At 47.0% G+C, this 10,402-nt stretch overlaps 1 long non-coding RNA gene across 1 annotated transcript; it reads left to right on the top strand.

Moving 5' to 3' along the window:
* Nucleotides 1-2,962: 2,962 nt before the first annotated feature.
* LOC139186902 (uncharacterized) lies at nucleotides 2,963-4,505 on the top strand. The gene is made up of 2 exons (XR_011570583.1): nucleotides 2,963-3,404; nucleotides 4,368-4,505. It is a non-coding gene; the product is annotated as an uncharacterized lncRNA (long non-coding RNA).
* Nucleotides 4,506-10,402: the final 5,897 nt, after the last annotated feature.

Raw genomic sequence — 10,402 nt, 5'->3', positions numbered from 1 at the left:
CCAAATGAATCTATTGTGTAAGACACCCAGGAGGACGAGGGACCTGGTTAATACGGGGCCACCAAGGTGACTCTTCTCCCCACTCAGACCACCAGCCACCAGCTGCAGCCACAGATTCAAGGACACTGCTTCCATTTCAAACGACAGAAAAAGGGAGAGCATCCCTTCCCTCCCTCAAAGCATTCCTCTCCCACTCTGTCGTGCCAAAGCTGAGCCTGCATTTCCAACGACTGGTTTTTCTCCCTGAATTCTTTGGGCATGAGTTGGTAAGAGAGCGGTCCCAGGTGTGGGTCCCAAGTTAATCACAGGAAGGGCAGAACTGCTCCAATTACTTTGTTCCTTTTCCAAAAGGTGAGGCTTCTTGTGAGCTTATGCTTTGTGTGTTTTCTTTTTATTCCTTTATGACCTTTTACATAGGGACTCACCGAAAGGCAGTTCCCATATTTCAACAGTCCTAAGATGCACATTTTCCTCACATTCAACATCTGGGAAATGGAGATGCATCCTACAGTCTGGGGTACCTTAGCTTTGTGTTGTAGTTAAACTGCCCATCTGGCAATCAGTGTCTTTGTTTGGATGAACTATGGAAATTGTTCTTCATTGAGGGCCTGCCTCTGTGTTGGAACTTTGCATAAATGTTTTCTGTGTGTCTAAACACAGTCCTATACACTCCATATGATGCCCCATATTATGATGGAACTCAATTCAGTAAACTGCCTGAGGCCACCTGGTGAGCAAGTAGCAGTGCGGGATGATGCCAAGTCACCCTGCTTCCTGGAATATCTGAGCTGGATCAGAATCATCAACCAACCACAGCCAAGAGTACAGAGGAAATGAACAAGGTTCACAGGAGAATTTCAACTTACACTGCACTGTAATATATGGGTATATCATACATTATAATGTAATATATGGACTGCAAGGAGATCAAACCAGTCAATCCTAAAGGAAATCAACCCTGAATATTCATTGGAAGGACTGATGCTGAAGCTGAAGCTACAATACTTTGGCCAGTTGATGCAAAGAGCTAACTCACTGGAAAAGACCTTGATATTGGGAAAGACTGAGGGCAGGAGGAGAAGGGGGTGACAGAAGATGAGATGGTTGGATGGCACTATCGACTCAGTGGACATGAATTTGAGCAAACTCTGGGAAACAGTGAAGGACAGAGGAGCCTGGCATGCTGTAGTCCTTGGGGTTGCAAAGAGTTGGGCACGACTTAGCTACTGAACAACAACAATAACAGGGGCATATCAAAAGAGCTGCTGCTGCTGCTGCTAAGTTGCTTCAGTCGTGTCCGACTCTGTGCGACCCCATAGATGGCAGCCCACCAGGCTCCCCTGTCCCTGGGATTCTCCAGGCAAGAACACTGGAGTGGGTTGCCATTTCCTTCTCCAGTGCATGAAAGTGAAAAGTGAAAGTGAAGTCGCTCAGTCGTGTCCGACTCCTAGCGACCCCATGGACTGCAGCCTACCAGCCTCCTCCATCCATGGGACTTTCCAAACAAGAGTACTGGAGTGGGGTGCCATTGCCTTCTCCGGTCAAAAAAGCTATGCATGGAGAAATTTAGAACCAGCCATGGGAAGAAACAACCAGAGGACTCTTTTCTTTCCTGGGCCTCTGAGTCTAAACATGTTCACAGTAACCACAACAGCTACCATTCATTAAAGAGTTGCCTGTCACTGGATCTATGCCAAGCATTTTACCACTTGGTCTTATGTATTTTCTCACAACAGCCCCCAAAAGTAGATATCATATTCCTCATTAGAAACTGTCGCTTAGAGTGTTTAAGTTACTCACCCAAGATTACAGATCCATCAAGTATCAGAACTGGAATTTAACTCTGCCTTGTTGGCCCAGGAGTGGGAACCCCTGGGCCATTCAGCCCCCTGATCAAAGAAAGTAAGTGGACTGACCTGTGAGGTCCTGTCCCTAAGAGGCAGTGGTCTTGCTTTCACAGATAAACACACAAGGGCACTATGCTTCATGATTTGGGGGCCAATGGTTCCTCAAAAAGTTAAACATAGAATGACCATATGACCTCGCTAATTATATACTCCAAAGAATTGAAAGTAGGGACTCAGATTTTTTGTACACTAATGAGAGCAGCATTATTCACAATAGACAAAAAGACGGAGACAAGTCAAATGTCCATTAACAGAGAAGTGCTTAAACAACACGTGGTATATACACACGTGTGTGTATATATGCTTGCCTGGTGGCTCAGCTGATATAAAATGGAATTTTTTCAGCCTTAAAAAGGAATGTCATTTGGACATTGGATGTCCAACACTGGCTACGATATGGATGAATCATGGACACTATGCTGAATGAAATAAGCCAAACACTGTATGATCCCATTTATATGTGGTACCTAGAGTATGCAAATTCACAAAGCCAGAAGGTAGAATAGAGATTAGTCTGGGCTGGGGGGAACAGAGAATGGCAAATCACTTTTTAAGGGCACAGACCTTCTACGTGGGATGATAGAAAAGTCCTGGAGACAGGTTGTGAGGAGGGTTGCCTGACTTTGAATGTATTTAATACCCCTGAACTGTGCACTTTAAAACGGTTAAAATGGTAAGTTTTGTGTTGTGTACACTTTACCATCATTCTTTTAAGTCACCAGAAAAAGAAGAAAAAAGTATCAGTGACTAATCCTGCTACTCCAAATCCAGCACCGGAAAACTTTTGCAACCTGTGTTCGGAGCGAAGCGATGAATCAAGATCCCAGAGAGTGTCAGGAGGAGCCGCGAGGGAGAGAGGGGTGAGGGGTGCGTGTGGGAGAGGAAGATGCACAGCGGAGGATGTGGGTTCTGCCAGGCAACCCCGGGCACACGCCCAGAGAATCTCAGAGCAGATGGCAAGTGTGGCCACGACAGCGAGGAACGGCGAGGGATAACATGTCATTGAGAAACAAACCATCCACCTCAGGACTCTGGGGAATCACCTTCAAAACAGATCAGACAATCCCGTGTCCTTCCTGGAACCTGTGAATAGCATCCACGCCTCCTAATACTCACTGCACTAAGGAAGCAGTGGACGGAAAAAGTCACTGCTCGGCCTTCAGGGGACAAGGAGGTATCTAAGACTTTTCCTCCCTTCAGATCCCCAGGATCTGGACCGCAGAGTGTGGCGCAGCCCTGACCGATGCGCGGTGACACGTGTTTCCTGTGGGCGGGCGGCGGGCAGGCTTCCCGGGCTCGGAGCCGCTCTGCCCCCGCAGTGAGGCTGAGCCCCGCTCCCGCCTCTCTGGACGCGCGCCCGCCTCCTGTGGAACCGAGCTGCTGCACCCCCCTGGGCTGCTGGCACGCTGTTTCTACTGAGAAGGGAATCAAGTCCTTGATGAGAAGACTCAGGAAGGACTCTAGTACTCGCCAATACGCCGCCGTCTCTGCTCCCGGGTGTGTGGGTGTGGGTGTGTGGGTGTCGTGGGCGGAGATGAGAAGGCAGATGAGACCCGGCCTGTCTCATCTGGGGAAACTGGGGGCTGCGGAAGAGTCTGCACTGGTTTCAAAATTGATCAGAAAAACAAACAAAGGAAAGTATTCTCTGAAAACGTAGCAAAAGTCCCAACTCAGGATCAGAGGATGACCTCATTGAATATCTCCGATCCACTTCCGCCCTGCAACCTGGCTGCAAAGGTTTACCTGCGCGCACGCGCGGGCCTGGGTGCGGAGCACACGGGTGTTCACTTCCTTGCTCCAAACAGAAGACACTGAAATAGGTGCTTTGTAAGGGTAATATAGTAAACTCCAGGAGTTGCTGATGGACAGGGAGGCCTGGCACGCTGCAGTCCACGGGGTCGCAAAGAGTTGGACACGACTGACGATTGAACTGAACTGAACTGAACTGAAGGGTAATATGTGTGCAATATCACCACTCATGTTGCCTTATAATTTTAATGATAAAGGTAATATAACAACAATAAAATTTATGACATGGGAACAAAATTAATTACCTATAATCCTATTGTCCTAACAAAGGTCACTTAGTTTTATGTTTAAATGTTTTAAATCTTGCAGTGTAACTGGTTCTGAAAAGTCCTAAAATGTTTTTTAGCTGGTTTTTTTTTTCCTTTCAGAAAACAATTTTATTAATACATTTGATTTTTTTTCATGGTCAAGCCATTATACTTTCTAAACAGCAAGGCCCTACCTTGTCATGATGACTCTTGGGCTGAATTTCACGCTCCACAATTCATATACTGAAGTGCTAATTCTCGATACCTTAGAAAACTGAATATATTTCAGATAGTCTTTTTAAAGATTTTTTTTTATGTAGACCATTTTTAAAGTCTTTATTGAATTTGTTACAATACTGCTTCTGTTGTTTATGTTTTTTTTTTTTTTTTTTTTGGCTGCAAGGCATGTAGGATCTTAGCGCCCTGACCAGGGATCAAGCCTGCACCGCCTGCATTGGAAGTCAAGGTCTTAACCACTGGATCACAAGGAAGTCCCTAGGAAATTTTTGAAAGAGGTCATTAAAGAAAGAAAGAAAGTGAAGTCACTCAGTTGTGTCCAATTCTTTGCAACCCCACGGACTGTAGCCTACCAGGCTCCTCCATCCATGGGATTTTCCAGGCAAGAGTACTGGAGTGGGTATATATGGCAGGTGTCTTTATAAGAAGAGGAATTTTGGACAGACACACACAGAGGAAAGACTGAGTGAGGATGGGGGAGAAGACAGCCATCTGCAAAGAGGGGAGGCTTCAGAAAGAACCAACAGTGACCTCAAACTTTCAGCCTCCAGAACTGTGAGAAAATAAATATCTGTTGTTTAGGCCCCTGTGGTTGTTCAGTCACTCAGTTGTTCTGACTCTTTGCAACCCCATGAACTGCAGCACGCCAGGCTTCCCTGTCCTTCACCATCTCCTGGAGTTTGCTCACACTCATGCCCATTGAGTCGGTGATGCCATCCAACCATCTCATCTTCTGTCGCCCACTTCTCCTGCCTTCAATCTTTCCCAGCATCAGGGTCTTTTCCAATGAGTTGGCTCTTTGAATCAGGTGGCCAAAGTACTGGAGCTTCAGCTTCAGCATCAGTCCTTCCAATGAATATTCAGGGTTGATTTCCTTTAGGATTGACTGGTTTGACCTCTTTGCTGTCCAAGGGACTCTCAAAAATCTTCTCTAGCACCAAAGTCCATCAAACCCCTGAGTCTGTATTAATTTGTTCTGGTAGCCCTAACGAAGTACAACTGAGATACGACTCTCTTTCTTGGTAAACTACTGATCACACTAAATGGTCACTGACCACAGGGCCCACATAATAATACCCAGGAAAACACCTACACACACACACAGACACACAATTTTCATAGCTACAGGTCTGTTACACTGTAACACAAGTGTGTTTTACAATCATTTTTTTTATCCTGTAGCAGAACAGGGTCTTGCAGAGTAACCACATCCGGTCCCCCAGCTCCTTCCCTCTTCCTGCCAGCCAGCTTCACTCACAGAGGGGCCTTGAGAGTAAGCCCAGGACAGGGGTGAAGTTGGAGACTTCCTCTACCCTGCCTGCCTCTCCAGTCCTTTCCAAGAAGGGCTGGTTACCAGTCCAGCCACTTTGCTGACAGGGAAATGGATGACAGCCCCTGCAACCGGCGTGTGTGCAGTGCCTTCAGAGTGGCTACAAGCAGGAAGTCTTTTTCAGGGATCAGATCCTTGGATGGCTTGTCTCCGCAACTCTCACCCGATCAAGCCTCCAGTGACTCGCCAGCTGCAGGGAGAGCAGCTTTGGCCTGTGGGACCAGCTTCCTGACTTTGGGCTGGGATGTTTGCTTTGGGACGGAAAGCATCAGCTTCTGTCCGGACCTGGATGTGGGGGTGGCAGCCACACAGAGACCTGTTTATGTTGTGACCGGTACAGCTTTTAACCAACAACAACCAAGGGAACACAGAGGGTTGGGCTATTTTTCTTCAGGGGAGCAGGCCCTGCAATTCTGAATCAGTATAACCAGGAACCACCAAGAGTCAAAAGGTAAACGGTCCACCCTTTCCTCATTCCTGCAACATTCTAAAGACACAGTGAAGGTCACAAGGAACATGGTTATCTCTGCAGCAGACTATATGTGTTTCTGAAAACAGCTGAGCCCAGCATCCAGATGAACTCGGGGTAGGAAGCTCGAGTGGGTGTTAGACATTCAAGTGCAGAAAAGCACCTACTAGGCACAAAAGAGGGTGGAGCCTGGACATTCCTGAGGATGTCTGGTCCATCAAAGGACCGGGAACGGTACCAAGACAATTGCTAAAAGGCACAGCAACTTGAACGAACATCAGCTCTGAGGCTGCGGTTACAAGCCAGTTTCAGCTTGTGCCTCCACCAGACAGTTCCTCTTCTTTCTCATGGGGAACTCTCCCATGACCACTGTCACCTCCTCTCATTAAAGAGCCGCCTCTGCATTATCACTTCCTTTGCATTGTCACTGAGGCCACGGAAACTAAGGGAAAAGTGACACTCGTGCGGGCCTGCCCTGGGGTGTTCCCTCCAGCCTCCCCAGGGACTGTCATCTCTTGGGGGCAGGGGGAGGGGGTGGGGAGGCAGGAAATTGAGGAAGGGACTAGCTAGGCTTGCCATAGAGACGCCCTCTGGGCCAGCGCTGCCCTCCGGAAGCAGGTAACAGGGGAGATGGTCTCCAAAGCCATCAGAGAGACTCTAACCTTGGACTTGTTCAGAGTAACTTTTAAGGATGGGGATTTTAGAAGAAGGCGCTGACCGGACAAAGGCATGCGTTCAGTGCCTGTAGGCACGCCTTCCACACAAGTTGCCCCACCTGCTTCTCACAGGTTTGTGAAATATTGAGACCCCCATTTGGCAGATGAGCCTTCCTTCAGGCCTTCACTTGATGCCAGCTTCTCAGTGCAGCCTTTCCTGGACATGTCCCCTAAAACATGAGCGGCAACCCCAGCTGGAACAATTCTGATACCTCTCCTGCTTTGCTTTTTCACCATAGGACTTTTCCACTCTCTTAACATGCTATTTTACTCACTTCTCCTATTTAATGTCTATTTTCCCAACTCAAATATGTAATTTCTATATAATCACATATTATAACCCACTCCAGTATTCTTGCCTGGAAAAGTCCATGGACAGAGGAGCCTGGCGAGTTGCAGTCCACAGGGTTACATGACTGAGCACGCATGCAAGAGAGTGAAAGGAGATGGATTGGTAGCAATAAACTGGCAGAACTGAAAAAAAAGAAAATACATAAAAGCTCCAGGAAGGCAGGATTATGTCTGTTTTATTCACAGCTCTATCCCCAGCACTCAGCACACAGTGCGGGCTCATCGTATTTGTTGAATGAATGAATGAATAAGGCAACTGAAGTCCTGAGGTTGAATCCAGCAATTATTGTTGTTCAGTCACTAAGTATGTCTATGTCTGACTCTTTGTGACCCCATGGACTGCTGCATGCCAGGCTTCCCTGTCCTTCACTATCTCCCACAGTTTGCTCAAATTCATGTCCATGGAGTTGATGATGCCATCCAACCATCTCATCCTCTATTGCCCTGTTCTCCTCCTCCTGCCCTCAATCTTTCCCAGCATCAGGGTCTTCTGCAATGAGTTGACTCTTCTCAGCCAGTGACCAAAGTATTGGAGATTGAGCATCAGTCCTTCCACTGAACATTCAGAGTTGATTTCCTTTAAGATTGACTAGTTTGATCTCCTTGCCGTCCAAGGGACTCTCAAGAGTCTTCTTCAGGACCACAGTTTGAAAGCATCAATTCTCTTCCATGCTCAACCTTCTTTATGGTCCAACTCTCACATCCATCCATGACTACTGGAAAAGCCATAGCTTTGACTATCTGGACCTCTGTTGGCAAACTGATGTCTCTGCTTTTTAATACATCTAGATTTGTCATAGCATCTCTTCCAAGGAGCAAGCATCTTTTAATTTAGTGAAAAGGCAGAACCAGTAATGGATCTCAAATCTTCTGATATCAAACTTTGCCCTAGCACCATGCAGCCTCCCTTCCTGGGAGAAGGAAGAAAACCGCTATACCCAGCTGCAGCCTGGGAGACGGACAGCCAGACAAAATTACGCACAATAGGACCCAAAGGAGAGCAAACACATGCTGTTCACATTTTCTTTGAGAAAGGCTAGAAAAGCAAAGGCAAGTTGAAGGACCCATGAGACAACAGAAAAGTGACAGCTGATTCCAGGCGGGCAGAAGAAGAAAAACATAGGAAGAGGAGGCGAAATGAAAATAGACACAGAGCTTGGGGGGAGAAGACACCTCGGTCCCTGGGGCTTTCTTTAGCAGCAGATGGAGAAAGGGAAGATTCAAACAGCTTTCTGGAGAGTCAGGAGAAGAGAAAAAGAAAAACAGCCAACATATAAGAGAGTGAACTTTGCAACAGCCTAAGGAAGCTGTCCGAGCTAGGGTCAGGTAGGCCTGCCAGGGGTTGGAGTAAGAAAGTTGTGGTGGGGGAGGCGGGATCCTAAATTGGGGGTGGGGGTGCTCTTGGAGTGGCCTAAGGGGTGTTGAGAAGCCTGAGTAGAAGCTTCACATTAAGGATGAGCCGAGTGGAACATAAGAGGGAGCTCAGCACCTCTGAACAAAACCAACCTGCAGAGCCAGACTATACAAGACCTGTCAATGAAGGGAAGTGAAACTGGGCTTCAGTGATGGCCATGTCCAGAGCTACAGGCTAGAATCTCCCTTTTTCAACTCCAGTGATTTTAAGAAGGGACAGGTGTGAGTGGTTTTGCTTGGGGGATGAGTCCAAGATTCTTAAAGAATGAGGCAACCAATTCAAAATATCACTGTGGACTTGCAGTGTTGTGGGTACCACCCCAACCCCTGAAGTTCAAAGCTCAGTCCTGGGGGAAGGTGCCTTGTTAGGAAGACACTTCAGGGTAAATGATGGTCATGGGAGTACATGATGACAGATGGGATTATGAACTCACACTGAGAGCTGGGGAATGGTTGACACCCCAGACCAGGCCAGCTTCCTGGGGAAAATCCAGCTGCGTCCCAGGAACCTGACAAGCTTTGCTGGCAAGGAACTCCTGAAAGATGGTCTCAGACCCAAGACACAGGCATGGCTTTTACAGAGAGAGCCTCTGGACTAGGCCCCAGGATGAAATGACCAGCAGGGAGGTTGAATTTCCTGGATGAATGTAAAGGCTTTTCCAGCACCTCTCAGAGCGTTTATTCCTCTTGGCTTGAGTCACTTCTGAGTTAAAAATCATCCATATGGGTGAAATGATATGATGTCTGGAATTTGCTTTAAAAAGTCTCCAGGAGGGATATATATATATATAAAATTATGACTGATTCACATTGTTGTATGGTAGAAACCAACACAATGTTGTAAAGCAAATCTCCACCAGTTAAAAAAAAAAGTACAGCAAACTGAAAGACGGGAGAAGGAATCGAAGAAACCTGATGTGGGGAAGGGATAGTTAGGGAGTTTGGGATGGACACGTACACACGGCTATATTTAAAGTGGATAACCAGCAAGGACATACTGTACAGCACAAAGAACTCTGCTCAATGTTAAGTGGCAGCCTGGATGGGAAGGGAATTTGGGGGAGAATGGACACATGTGGATGTAGGGCTGAGTCCCTTTGCTGTCCACCTGAAACCATCACAACATTGTTAATCGGCTGTACTACAATACAAAATAAAAAGTTTTAAAAAGAAACTTGATAGGCAAAATGTTGTACATTTTACATACTGAAGCTGGTGAGGGTTACAAGGGAGTTTATGATACCACTAGGGCTTCCCAGGTGGCTCAGTGGTACAGAATCCGCCTACCAATGCAGGAGAAGCAGGCTCCATCTCTGGGTCAGGAAGATCCTCTGGAGAAGGGCATGGCAACCCACTCCAGTGTTCTTGCTTGGAGACTCCCATGGACTAAGGAGCCTGGCAGCCTACCGTCCATGGGGTCGCAAAGAGTCAGCCACAACTAAGCAACTAAACAACAATGGAGATCTCAAAGAGACCTTCAAGACCAGCAGCAGCATGAAGTGGAAATCTGAAAATTCTCAGGCTGTGGCAAGAGAGCCCAGATCTACGAAATAAAAACCTCTGAGGGATGGGCCCAGCCTTTGGAGTTTTCATCAAACCTTCAGAGACTGCAGCTTCCTGATTCTGAAGCCTGCACAAATCTGAGACCCAATGCATTATACCATCTTCTCTCCCAATAATTTCCATGATAAAGGCTTTAAAAAAAAAATAGCTACCGGCATTTTTGTTGTCGCGTTGTTTATTTCTTACAAGGCTTGTCTTCAATTGCTATTTAACAATTGTTTTGATCTTTTCCTGGAGCCAGAACAAAAAGCCAGGAAGCAGATGCGACTGCCTACCCTGCTCTCCCTCCCTCTCCCGCTGCAGTTTGCAAATGTAAACTTCCGGTAAGAAGCGCCCAGGCGGCGGGGTACACCGTGCTC

Source organism: Bos indicus, chromosome 14 (genome assembly GCF_029378745.1).
Source record: "Bos indicus isolate NIAB-ARS_2022 breed Sahiwal x Tharparkar chromosome 14, NIAB-ARS_B.indTharparkar_mat_pri_1.0, whole genome shotgun sequence".
In the NCBI taxonomy this organism is placed as follows: Eukaryota; Metazoa; Chordata; class Mammalia; order Artiodactyla; family Bovidae; genus Bos; species Bos indicus.
The sequence above is the reverse complement of the archived record's forward strand: the minus strand, read 5'-3'. Positions and strand labels throughout refer to the sequence as shown.